The following is a 14,161-nucleotide window of genomic DNA, read 5'->3' on the forward strand; positions in this document are numbered from 1 at the left end:
TTTTTTTTTTTTTTTTTTGTCTTTTTGCCATTTCTAGGGCTGATCCCATGGCACATGGAGGTTCCCAGGCTAGGGGTCTAATCAGAGCTGTAGTCACTGGCCTACACCAGAGCCACAGCAACATGGGATCTGAGCTGAGTCTGCAACCTACACCACAGCTCAGGGCAACACTGGATCCTTAACCCACTGAGTAAGGCCAGGGACCGAACCCACAACCTCATGGTTCTTAGTTGTATTCATTAACCACTGCACCACCATGGGAACTCCAACGATAGATGGATTCTTATCCAGTCACTCTCTCAAAGCTTGGGGATATTGCTTAGAGAAAGAAAAAGAAGGCTTCTTTTGACTCGTACTTTCAAACATACATAATAATGATATTTACGTATTTATTTATTTTTTATCTTTGAAACAAACATCAAGTTAAACTATTTCTTCTTAATTTTGCATCCCATTCTCTCCAAGGAGCTAATCCTAGTAATCAGAACAACAGGAACTATTCACTTTGACTGTGTAGTACTTGCAGTTGTCACAAAGAATCTTAAGAAGGTGAACTGCTTTCAGCAGTCATGCCAGGCCCAGGAATCTCCCAGGGCTCATTAAAATATTGGAAAAGGCTGAGACACTCTTTCTGAATTCTCTGTATTTGTACTGTTACATTTATTTCAATTCTGTTAGTACTTCACAAATACTTATGTAGACCCTCATGTGTATAAGCCACTTTGCTACACACCTCAAAAGCTAGAAAGAGTATTAGAACTTCTCAATTCTAATCTGAAAGCGTTTGTTGACTGAAAAACGTATTAGACAAATCCATTTGTGATTTGAGGAGAATAAATCTACCAATGTTTCAAATGAGTCCACACTCTGCTTCCCTTTAGGGTAATCTGGAAATGCATAAATGCATCATTGAAAGTTTAATTTCTAAAATAGACCTTGAAGAAAGGGCACTATTTTGATTTAAGCAGATGTAGATAAAAAATTGATTTGTGGAAATAACAATTAAAACATAAAAAAATAATTAAATGGATGTTGGGTATTTTCAGAGGGGTGGGTTGATTCTCTGTGGAGAGACCTGTATAAGCAATAGGATGAACCTGAGTAGTAAAACGTGCCCAGAAAGCTTTCAGTAACTCATTTTGAATATAGGACAGAGATTATTAGGAAAAATGTGAAGGCATAGACTTCAGAGTAAAAACGTTTTTGACTGAAAGAACCTCAAATTATGCCAGAAGCAAAGGCAGGGTGAAGAAGATAGAGATAAATGGAGACAGAGATGAGAGAGTGATGCTGATAGATAGATACATACATACATAGATACATATATAGATATGTAGATATACATCCTGTAATCTGAATATACACATGAACAAATAAATATATACTTAAGTATATGTAGGGATCTAAATAAAATACCATATATCCATATATCACAGTAGCAATGGCAATCCATTAAAAGATATTTAAATGCTATTTGATTTCATATGAGTTCTTTTTACAAACAACAATCAATAATAATAATCAACCAAAGGGAGGGAATAAGTAGCTAGCATTTTGCAAATCATGGAAGTAGGAAGGTAGTTAGAAGGGTGAGCGTCTCAGTGGCAAAGTAAGAATGTACCTAGAATCAGTAGTGAGAGAATAGAAGGGGTGAGCCTAAAGATACACCCCTCACTCTCCTTAGACTATGAAATGTGATGAAAATGAACATTTGAAGACTTTAGGATACAAACCTCTAAAATACTCATTTTCATGTCCTCCCCATCCACTCTCTAAGCATTATGATAGCATCTTAACCATTGTTTGAATTCTGGTAATGTGCATTAACAGATCCTCATTGTCAACCACACATTCTAATAAGCTTTACATTTTACTGATTTATCTTATTAGCGTCATTTAAAAAAAATTCTGGAGTTCCTGTCATGGCACAGCAGAAATGAATCTGAATAAGAACCATGAGGTTGAAGGTTCGATCCCTGGCCTTGTTCAGTGGGTTAAGGATCCAGCATTGCTGTGATGTAGGTCACAGACGTGGCTCAGATCCTCTGCTGCTGTGCCTGTGGTGTAGGCCGGCAGCTGTAGCTCCAACTGGACCCCTAGCCTGGGAATCTACGTATGCCTCGAATGCTGCCCTACAAAGCAAAAAAAAAAAAAAAAAAAAAAAATCTGGGAGATATACCCATTTTCCCCCATTCTTCCATTTATTTCTTCATCTCTATGCCTCTCCAAATTAAAACTTCATTCTAATCTGTAAGGTTTATGATTTAGTGACATTTTTCAGGTTTATATACAAATGCAGCTAAAAAGGACTTTAGATAAATTATATACGGTAAAAGGCAACACCCCTTTTTCCTTTCCTCAAAAAATAATGAGCTCTGCCCTCATTGTCTTATCTCCCATATCATCTTTTCCTCGTTGCTTTACCACTACTGTTTATTTCTCTGTGGTGTAGAGTTGATCCCAAGCAGTACAATTTACCTTGCCCCAAATCATGTGGACATTTTCATGGCTACCAGAATAAATCTCTTGGCTACGTGGCTGTAGAAATATCAAACATATCACAAACAAGTCCCATTCAGAGGAACAGCACTACTTCAGTGTATATCCATTTATATACACTGTATATCCATTTATACAGCCATGTTGAATAACATATGAGATTGTAAAATATTTTCTTTCTTGTTTGTGCTCCAATTATTTTAGTATGTTATAAATGAGATATGCAGTAGTTTTAAGGAATTAACTAGGTACTGCCATCTTAAATCATTAAAAAATAAGGTGATGACACAGGCAAACACTTTGACCAGTCATTAACACATAGCAACATCAAATCCGAACAATTTTGTGTTGTTTGAATACAAGGAGAACATGTTAGTATGAAATCTAAACATTTCTCTTTAACATTTTTGTCAGGGAATCTATGACTTTCTTGTTTCTCAGGCTGTAGATAATTGGATTTAAGAAAGGAATTATGACAGTGTAAAATAGAGAGTCCATCATATCTCGATCATTTTCTTGTGCAGATCCAGGCAGCACATACATGAAGAGAAGAGGGCCATAGTATAAAGAGACAGATAGGAGGTGGGCTCCACAGGTGGAAAAGGCCTTCCTTATACCTTGTAGAGACCTCTTTTTTAAGACTGTAAAGAAAACAAATGTATAGGAGACAAGAACAACAGAAATAGTGAATGCCTGTATTATCCCAGGGAAGATAAATACCATCAGATAGTTAATGGAAGGGTCAGTACAGGAAATCTTAAACAATGGTATAATGTCACAGTAAAAGTGATGTATGATGATAGAATCACAAAACGTTAACCTGAATAAAAAAGCATTATGAAATGTGGCATGGAAAAGGCCACCTAAAAAAGATAGAACTAACAGCCACATACATAGTCTATTGGTCATAATCACTGGATACAGTAATGGTTTGCATATGGCCACGTAGCGATCATATGCCATAGTTGCCAACAGAAAACATTCCGTGGTTACACAGATTGCAAAGGAAAAAAAAAAAATTGTACAACACGTTCAGAGAAAGAGATCATTTTGCTCTTGGCAAAGAAGTTGACCAGCATTTTGGGGGTCACTGTGGATGATAACCAAGTATCCACAAAGGCCAAGTTCCCAAGGAATAAGTACATGGGGATATGAAGGTGAGGGTCATTGCAGATGAGAGCAATCAGACCAAGGTTTCCAAGGAGAGTGATGAGGTATATCATCAAGAAGAGCAGGAACAGGGGGATTTGCCACTCTAACTGATACTTAAGTCCTGTGAGAACAAACTCTGTCAGTTCTGTTGCATTTTTTGCTTCCATGTGTTTAATAGATGGCCTCTGAAATACAATGTGATAAATGTAAAGTGAATATCTATAATTTAAAAAAGAAAATTCAGTAAGGGTAATATAAATAGAACCATGCACTAGCCTGAATGTCCTTATTTTATCTAATCTTACTAAAGTAGAGGAGAAGTTTTGAGGAAGTTATGTTGGAAAAATGCAATTACTTTAGTTGAAAATATGTACAGCCATGAACATATATAAGGGAGAAGAAAGCCATTCTGAATGTGAGCAAATTTAAGGGGAAATTTTTGAAGGGGGTAAAGAAATCTTGTTTTTAGTATATGGATGTATCATCAAAGGGAGGATGATAGAAGGACCTGGATTATAACATGAATTTATGCTACATGAAACTTTACTAAATTGTATTCCTTTGGAACATACAAACACTGAAATTTTTGAAATAGGAGGAGGCATCTTCTAGTATTGTTTTTAATTAAATAGGTGTTTGCAGACAATAGCCTTCAGGGAAAATAACATGGTTTCAGAAATGCTAATCAAGAAGCTTTTGCACAGCAAAGGAAACCAAAAAGAAAACAAAAAGACAACTTACAGAATGGGAGAAAATAGTTTCAAATGATGCAACGGACAAGGGCTTAATCTCTAGAATATATAAGCAACTTATACAACTCAACAGCAAAAAAACCAATCAATCAATGGAAAAATGGGCAAAAGACCTGAATCGACTGTTCTCCAAGGATGATATACAGATGGCCAACAAACACATGAAAAAATGCTCAACATCGCTGATTATAAGAGAAATGCAAATCAAAACTACCATGAGATACCACCTTACACAAGTCAGAATGGCCATCATTAATAAATCCACAAATAACAAGAGCTGGAGGGGCTGTGGAGAAAAGGGAACCCTCCTGCACTGCTGGTGGGAATGTCAACTGGTACAGCCACTGTGGAGAACAGTTTGGAGATACCTTAGAAATCTATACATAGAACTTCCATATGACCCTGCAAGCCCACTCTTGGGCATCTATCCGGACAAAGCTCTACCTAAAAGAGACACATGCACCCGCATGTTCATTGCAGCAGTATTCACAATAGCCAGGACATGGAAATAACCCAAATGTCCATCGACAGATGATTGGATTCGGAAGAGGTGGTATATATACACAATGGAATACTACTCAGCCATAAAAAAGGATGACATCATGCCATTTGCAGCAACATGGATGGAACTAGAGAATCTCATACTGAGTGAAATGAGCCAGAAAGACAAAGACAAATACCGTATGATATCACTTATAACTGGAATCTAATATCCAGAACAAATGAACATCTCCTCAGAAAAGAAAATCATGGACTTGGAGAAGAGACTTTTGGTTGCCTGATGGGAGGGGGAGGGAATGGGAGGGATCGGGAGCTTGGGCTTATCAGACACAACCTAGAATAGATTTACAAGGAGATCCTGCTGAATAGCATTGAGAACTATGTCTAGATACTCATGTTGCAACAGAAGAAAGGGTGGGGGAAAAAACTGTAATTGCAATGTATACATGTAAGGATAACCTGACCCCCTTGCTGTATACACTGGGAAAATAAAAAAAAAAAAAAAAAAAAAAAAAAAAAAAAAAAAAAAGTAGCTGTGACTATAGTCCCATGATTCTAAAACCAGATTGCATATCAGAATCTTCTGGAGGAGGTTCTGGGACAAAATATAGATTCTGAGGTGTTATAAAAATTAATTGAGTAGATCATGAATGTCATCTAGTACAATGCATATTTAAAATGCTTCCTAGGTGATTAAAATATATGTGAAACACTTAGACTCTGTGAATTTTTTGGAGATGATGAGGAATTAAAGGTAACTGTTCAGTTAAATCAGAACATAGAGTCACTTGAACTGGCAAAACATCGGATGTGAGGGGGGTGCTTAGGAAAGATAGAATCACTTGATGATTTAGTAGATCATCTATTAGCATGTATTTTAAAAATGCTTCCTAGGCAATTAAACTATTGCAAAATTCTTATTTTCTGCCTGATTTGTCTTTAGGATGATGTGGAACTAAAGATAATCATTCAAATAAATAGGAACAGAGTCACTTGCACGGGTGACATATTAGATATGAAGGGGTGCTTACTAAAGAGAGAATCACTTGATGACTCAGTAGAAAGTCACTAAATATGGAGATGAAAACTCAGATGCAGTGGCAAGTTTTTACAAGGAGCATTCCCCACATCCATGTGATACATCCTTAGCATTATGATTCCACAAGTGCTTAATAGGGATAATCATTTGGTGGCTGAGGTGATTAAAAGCAAAGTATATATGTCCTACCCATTGGACAAAGGGCATAAAGGAGGAAGGCATGAAAATGAACTTGAAGAAGTTATAGTAAAGACATTAGCAATGGATATACATCATTTATTAGATAGATACCATGAGTGTCTTTTCTACTACTTGAGTCTTTGTGGCAGACAAAAGTCGTCATCTACTGAACATGCCAATACGTCTAGAAACTGATTTTAATCTTGCACTGAGAGTGAGGGGACTAAATCTAGGGCTAGCAACTCGAACTCATGTAACTGGATTTGCAATATGAAGAGGGGAGAAAGAAGTCAAATATGGACCAAAGAGATTTTTGGCTGCAAGTCAACTAGGCATACAAGACACCAAAATGCATTCTGTGCCCAAGACAGTGGCATTGTCAATGTGAGTTGTGACATTTGAGATCAACTCTTATTGAGCTAGAGTTGGAACAAGATTTTGGGTTTTGGCTATCTAGTTTCATTCTGTGTGTCTTACCCACTTCACCAGTGAATTCCCCCAACTACCCTAGCAATTCTTTGTTTGAGCCAATTTCCATTCAGTTTACTCATAGTGTCTTGAAACCCAGAGCTCTGGCTTACTCAAAAGGAGAAAAGGAAAGGCAAGAAAAAGCTACTGAGCAGAGTGACCAGAAAAGCAGGAGGGAACTGGAAAACGGAGACTTGAGATCTTAAAGAGAGGAATATTCAGGAAAGACAAAGGCAAGCATGTTACCTCAGGCAAAATAAATCTCCTGATGAGATAACAACTGAACAGAGGTCACTGTGGGAAATAAGAGACACTCAATGGCTTTAGTGAGAGCAGATTGCATTTTCTGATAGAGTTGAAGTCATAGAATAATGAGAAAATGAATAGGAAGAAAGGGCACAGCAGTGAGAGAATGAAATAAAGTTATCTAAGATGTGGAGGACAGATGTGGATTTCTTGTCTTGTGGAACAGTGTCATGAAAGTTCTCAGAAAAGAGAGAGGCAGGCATTGAAAGGAAAGAGGATAAGGAATGTAATGGGAAATTTGGAAGGAAAAAAAAAAAAAAAAAGCCAAGAAGCCAAAGAAACAAGGGGCCAGAGATAGGTAAGTGTAGGAAAGACGAGGCAGTGAAGAGGGAGAGAGGAATTATCAAAGAAAGGATGAGAATGAAATAAAGGGAAAGGCCTAAAGGCGGGGCCTAAATATTTGTCTTAAATCTGATTTTCATTAAAAGTTGTCAGCACTGGGAATCCTGTCTTTATCTTTCATTCAAAATCCCAAGTTTATTTTCTTATGAAATAGAGGTGTTCATTTTCCTTTTACTTTATAAATTTGTATCATTAATAAATGTGCTACCAATGCCCAGTATCTTTATTATTACTGTGATGAAAGCTGACTTTCTTTAGAAATCCTGCTGGGTTTACTTGACAGCTTTGCCTCCTCTCTAGTTTTATAGAAGGAAAAAAATTGAGCCCAGTCCTAAAATATTAAAGCAGGCAATACAAATGATGGCAGTAGCTTCAGTTGTAATATGTAGATTTATTTGAATTGGCTTCCTTCCATGCAAATCCCAAATAACTAATCAAAATTTCAATTTAATATGTGGTTATTTACAAAGAAGTATTATTGTATATATTTATATAGACACATACATATACACCCATTCTGTGTGTTTGAATATATAATGTATATGTATGTATAGAGTGTGTGTATATAAATATACAACCATTTTCATTATATGTATGAAAATATGTCAATGAAATTATTTTAATTTCCAAAATTAAAATGTATGTCAACAAAATTGTTTTAATTTCCAAAGAAATTACTGTCAGAATTGGGTTAAAGGATATAGAGGTGACAATTTAAGTGATTTTCTTTAAAATTTGTTCAGAGCATGTGGTTAATTTAAAGGAATTTATGGTTTGAACAGAATTGTCAGAAAGATTTCTTATGTAGGAAACATTGTGACCTAACTCTCTAAACTCACCCTTAATTTGTTTAACATTCTGTTTCACCAAAATTTATCCTAATTATCCAATAGAATAATCCTGATTATTCTAATCAGATGATTGTATATCATTAAATAGTAAAATATAGTCTTAGTACTATTTTGCTTATCTAGGCTTTACTCATAATAAAAAAAAAATACAGATTATTCACTATAGGTTTTCCATTTTCAACTGATTCATTTGGCATTTTGTAGACCAAATCAAAACTATTATAAATTTAATTGTATTTTTAACTTTCTATAAAAATATAGTGAATATTATAGAAATCATTCTCTCTTACCAATAGCTAGTAAATGGTTGAGATCCTTTTAGTGTTTGCTTTGAGGTAGAAAATAATATAAGAGCACTGCACTGCTAGTTACATAGGCAGCAATAGTTTACAAATCCTTCAATTTGGAGGCTTCATTATCCAAGCTCAAGAAAATATTAACTTACATGAATTTGTTTTGAACACAAGAGATGACCAGTTGTGCAACTCTCTGCTTTTGCCAGAAGAGGAAAGAAGGAAGAGTTGAAATTCTCCTGATAATACCCATGGACTCCCATTAGGACAAACCTGAGCTTTTCTCTTGGGCATTGTTGGACTTGGACATTTTTGAGAAATCCAGGTGGTTCCACAGGGCATTCATTACAGGCTCTGAAATCATGAACAGCAGTCATTGTAGACAGATCCAGTTTTAACAACTGGAGTTGTACCTTGTGCCATTACTTTCCCCTGCAGATGGCACTCTGCAAACTCCAGGGTATCTATAAATTTTGGTCCTCTGATGACTTTGCTCAGTATGAGTTTCTCTGAGCTAATCACACACGATTTTAAGGAGACCAAGGTTCTAGAGTCCCTTCAGCTGGCAACTTTAAGAAAGTTGACTTTCCCTTGTAAGTGTATCTCTGTTCCAGATCTACATGATCAGAGAGAACCTAGGTTATTGGAAAAGCACAACATGATAAATGGGACTTGCAGAGAGGGATGAAGGAGGAGCCAGGTAGGGTCAGAGAGGCCAGCATATGTGAGTAACACAGTATCTGGAGGCTAGGTGATGGAGTTTGTTTTCTACCTTAATTTAGAGGAAAATTATCGAGGGATGAATGTCTTCAGATTTGCTTTTTGTGCAATAACACAGTTGTCAGTGAACACCTGTTCAGAAAATGAAACATAGTAATTTTATTTCTGACATTTTGATGTCATATCTGAATAGAAAAAAAAGTGTTTACTCTCCACATGGGACTTCCTTGGCTAGATAGGAGTATAGCAACAGCATCATTTCCGCTATTCTGCTTCCTTACAATTTTAATGGAGAAGTCCAAACTACAAGATAAAATAAGTGTGGAGTGGGGAATGTGATGTGCAGAGCTTAGGATCCACATAATCAACAGTGGACTTAACTACACTGACCCCTTCATTTCTGTGTAATTACTGTCTAAATCATTCAGTTGCTTCTCTGTGAGCCAAAAGGTCTGTATTGCTGCTTTCAATATGGGCAGTCTTTGCAATTTTAGTCATTTTAGTAGGTAACATGTCTTTGTGCTTCATTTGCATTTCATTACTGGCTGATTATGTAGAGCCTCTTTTTGCATTCTACTTTGATATCTGTTTATCTTTTTGGGGGAGGTGTTTGTCCAGGTATTTTACCCAATCTTTAATTGGATTATTTATCTTTGGATTATGAGTTTGGGAGAGCTTCATATATCCTCTACAGAAGCTTTTATCAGATTTGTAAATATTATAAAAATCACACTAGTCTGTTATATTGATAACATTATGCTGATTGGTCTTCGTGAGCAAGAGGTAATACTTATTGGTGAGACATTCATAAGGAAGAGGTGGTAAACAAATCTGACAACAATTCATGGATCTTCAACATCAGGGAACTACTTTATGGGTCCAAATATATGGAGCAGGCTGAGATAATCCTTCTAAAGTGAAGAATAGGTTGCTACTTTCAGCCCTGAAACCAAAAGAGAGGCACAACACATAATGTGCCTCTGTGAATTTTGGAGGCAATATTAGCCTTATTTGGATGAGTTACTCCAGTCCATTTACCAAGTTACTGGGAGCTACTTTTGTGTGGGGCTCAGAGCTAGAGAAGGTTTTCCACATGTCTAGGCTGCAGTGCAAGCTGTTCTACCACTTGGGCCACATCCAGCATAACCAGTAGGGTTGCAACAGCAGTGGCAGATGCTCAGGTCCTTTAATGGGCCTCGAAAGGTGGATCACACTACAAGCCCTTAGACATTTGAGCAAAGTGCTGTCACCCTCTGGATAACTACCATACTATATAGAAGCAGCTCTTGGCCTGCTAAAGGGCCTTAGTAGCAAACGAGTGATTACCTGTGAGCTGCCAAGTTGCCATGGTACCAGAGCTGCCCTTGACAGACTAAATGTTATCTGACCCACTATCCATAAATTTGGGTAGGCACAGAAGCATTCCTTCATCAAATGGAAGTAGTATAAACTTGATCAAGCACAAAGAGGCCCTGAAAGCACAGCTTGGTTCCATGAAAAAGTGGTCCAAATGTCACTGGCCTCCCGTCCTGCTACAAAGACTTCTGTCTCCCAGACTATCCCTGAGGCCTCTTAGGGAGTCCTGTATGGTGAGTTAACAGAGAAGAGAAGACTGGGTCATGATTTACAGATGGTCCTGCATGATATGCTGGCACCATCATGAAGAGGAAGCTGTTGCACTAGAGCTCCTCTCTGTGATATTCCAGGAGGAGAGTTGTGAAGGGAGCACCTTCCCATTGGAAGAACTTCAAGCATTGCATTGAGTTTTCCCCTTATTTTGGAAGGAGAACTGGGCAGATGTAGGATCATATACCAATACATCACCTGTGGCCAGTTGTTGATTTGATGTTCAGGGACTTTGAAGGAATATGGCTGGAAAATGATGGCAAGGAAATATAGGAAGAGTTATGTTAGTAAGTCTCTCTGAATGGGCAAAAAAACATGAAGATATTTGTGCTTTATGTGCTTGGCAAAAAATGTGACCTCAGCAGGAAAGGATTTTATCATCAAGTGACGAAGTTACAGAAACTAGTCAGTCTTTCTCAGGCAACCTTCGACACCACAAAACAGGCTCATAAACAAAGAGACCAGGGAGGCAGGATAGAGATTTTTGCATGGAATTGACACCCTTGACTTCCACGTACTAGAGCCAACCTGACTTGGACCACTCCTGAGATCCCCATCAGCCAGTAGCAGAGACCATCATTGAGTTCCTGATGTGGCACCATTGATTGGAGTGATCAACTAGATACATGGTGGCAACTTTATTAGTTTGGAGAACTACAATCATGAAAGTAGAAGTGTTTGTTGTTGTTATTGGAATAGACGCTTATTCTAGATATATGCACTTCCCTGATATCAATGCTTCTGCCAAAATTATCATCCTTGGTCCTATAAAATTCCTTAGCCACTGTCATAGTATTCCTAACCACCCTAATTCTGATCAAAGAATTCACTTCACAGTAAAACAGTTGTGGCAATGTGCCCATGCTTGTGGAATTCACTGGTCTTTCCTCACATCACACTGTTTTGAAGCACAAAGTTTGACAGAATTTGGAGCAGCCCTCTTAAAGACTGAGTTGTAGCAGAACCAGATATCAATATCTTGCAAGGCTAGGGCAAAGATCTCCAGAAGACTGAGAATTTCTGAACCAATTTCTAGTACATGGCACTGTTCCTACTATAGCTAGAATTCTTGGATCTAGGAATCAAAGGGCAACAGTCACTATTGCCCTTAATGCCCCACTACAAAATATTTGTTTCCTGTTCTCATGAGTTTATTCCCTACTGGTCTTGAGGAATCACTCCCAGAGGGAGGAGGGCTTGCCCCAGGGCTCACAGCAATGATTCATTTGGGCTGAAAGTTGGCTGCCACTCAGTCCCTTTAGTTCCACATTCCTTTGAATCATCAGACAAAGCAGAGTGTTAATATACTGGCTGAGATGATTTATGATAGCTAACGAGGGGAAGCTCAATTAGAGCTCCACAGAATGAGTAAGGAAGCATACATCTGGAATACAGACGTTCCTCAATGGTGTCTCTCAGCATTTTCAATCCTGTAATGAAGGTCAATGGAAAACTTCAACAAAGCAGTGCAGACGGTTGCTCTAATGGACTAGATTCTTCAAAAATGAAAGGTTACCCTACCAAGTGAAAAACCATGTGTAGCTGTGGTGCTTGCTGAAGGACAGCCAGTACCTGTCACTTTCTGTCTTCTGTCTCTAGTTTTTCAGGGACCCTCTCATCCTTTGTAATTCTGTGAGCCATTATCTCGTAATAGATGTCTTGAGATGGTAGAGAGACGATGGAGATAGATCAGTCTTTTTGGTTCTGTTACTCTGTATAAGCAGGACTCTAAAAAGAAACTCATTGTACATTTAGTGAACTTATTGTGTCTTGAAAATTATGGGAAATAGCATGAGGCAACTGTGGACTCTTGCTCTAAAGATTCTCACTACCTTCTCAGAATAGGCAAGCTTCAGATATGAAAATTTTTTGAAAAGCATGCTCTAAAAGCTGATCTAGCTTGGTAATTATTTTTCAAAAGGAATTGTGACACCTCCCATTAACCTTACTAAAAGCAGGCAATGAGGTTTTTATTGGCTGTCACCACTATCAAGTGTGAAAAAATTAATTTTTCATTAAACAAAAAAGTCTTTTTTAAAGAGTCCACAATACTTCATCTTTTAAAATGTATGCCTCATCTGTGTCCTTTTGTCTAAAAGTGGGAGGTAAGAATAAAATGAGGGTGGAAACTTTCAGAATATTTTCAAAGTGCTGAGTAAGTAGGCAATAGAGGATATGTAGACACTCCTTTCTGTCTGCTCTCTAAATATCTTGATACTATAACAGTTTTGCTTTACTGATTATTTTAACTCGTGGCATCTTAGCTTAGGCTGCTATGTAGAATATCATAGATCGTTTGGCCTTATGTCACAGACAAGTACTTTTTACATTCTGGAGGACAGGAAGCTCAGGAAGGAATGGCCCACAGATCCTCTACCTGGTGTGAACTTGCTTTTGGGCCTGCAGCAGCCTGCCTTCTCACATGGCCTCTCCTGGCCGAATACCCCTGTAGAGAGAGAGCTCTCTTGTCTCTTTATCTTCTTATAAGGAAATTAATTCCATCATGAAAGCCTTACCCTTGTGATCTAATCTAAGGATAATTACCTCCTGAAACCTCACTTCAAATGTTGCCACATTCAACAGTTAGAACTTCAATTTATGATTTGAGGGGACCCCAACATTCAGTCCCCACAGTGATTTGCACTGTGTAGTCCCATCAGTCTAAAGTCTTTTACCCAGAGGTTGATAATTTCCAGATCACTTAGCTGTTTTTCTGTTTTTTTTTTTTCCCTTTCTCCCTTATCAGAGTTATCGTTCTCTGCCTTTTCATTTTTATAGCCTTTTGGTGTCACCTCCTTTTTGCAGACAATGGAGTTGTAGCCTCTCTTACTTCTGATGTCTGCTTCCCTTGTGGCTGAACTTGGTATGGGGGCTTTCTGTAGGCTTCCTGATTGGAGGGAATGCTCACTGGTAGGTGGGGCTGATTCTTATCCCTCTAGAGGGTGGGGCTTTGTCTCTAGATGAGATTAGAGGAGGCTCTGTGCCTGGGGGGTCTTTATTCTTTTTCTTTTCCCACTGTACAGCAAGGGGGATCAAGTTATCCTTACTTGTATACATTACCATTACATTTTTTCCCCACCCTTTGTTCTGTTGCAACATGAGTATCTAGACATAGTTCTCAATGCTACTCAGCAGGATCTCCTTGTAAATCTATTCTAAATTGTGTCTGATAAGCCCAAGCTCATTCTAAATTGTGTCTGATAAGCCCAAGCTCCCAATCCCTCCCACTCCCTCCCCCTCCCATCAGGCAGCCACAAGTCTTTTCTCCAAGTCCATGTCTTTAGACAGACTATTTACTAATGAGTTGGGCTGTGATCTCACCTGGATTATTGTTTGGTTTGGGGCTTCTCAGCACTGATAGGTGGGGCCAGACAATCCCAAAATGGCCACCTCCAGAGGAACAACTGCCAATGAATATTCCCAAGATCTTTG

General features: G+C 38.0%; 1 protein-coding gene and 1 pseudogene across 3 annotated transcripts in view; one reads left to right on the forward strand and one right to left on the reverse strand.

Moving 5' to 3' along the window:
• Positions 1-14,161, forward strand: part of LOC146397788 (uncharacterized) — a 797,689-nt gene that overhangs the window by 432,466 nt on the left and 351,062 nt on the right. The gene's annotated exons all lie outside the window — the stretch shown is intronic.
• On the reverse strand, positions 2,884-3,818 carry LOC100621954 (olfactory receptor 5H8-like; annotated as a pseudogene).

Source organism: Sus scrofa, chromosome 13 (assembly GCF_054392235.1).
Source record: "Sus scrofa isolate SSC_HxYL_T2T_F1_AM1 chromosome 13, Sscrofa_HxYL_maternal_Yorkshire_Landrace_v2.0, whole genome shotgun sequence".
NCBI classification, from domain to species: Eukaryota; Metazoa; Chordata; class Mammalia; order Artiodactyla; family Suidae; genus Sus; species Sus scrofa.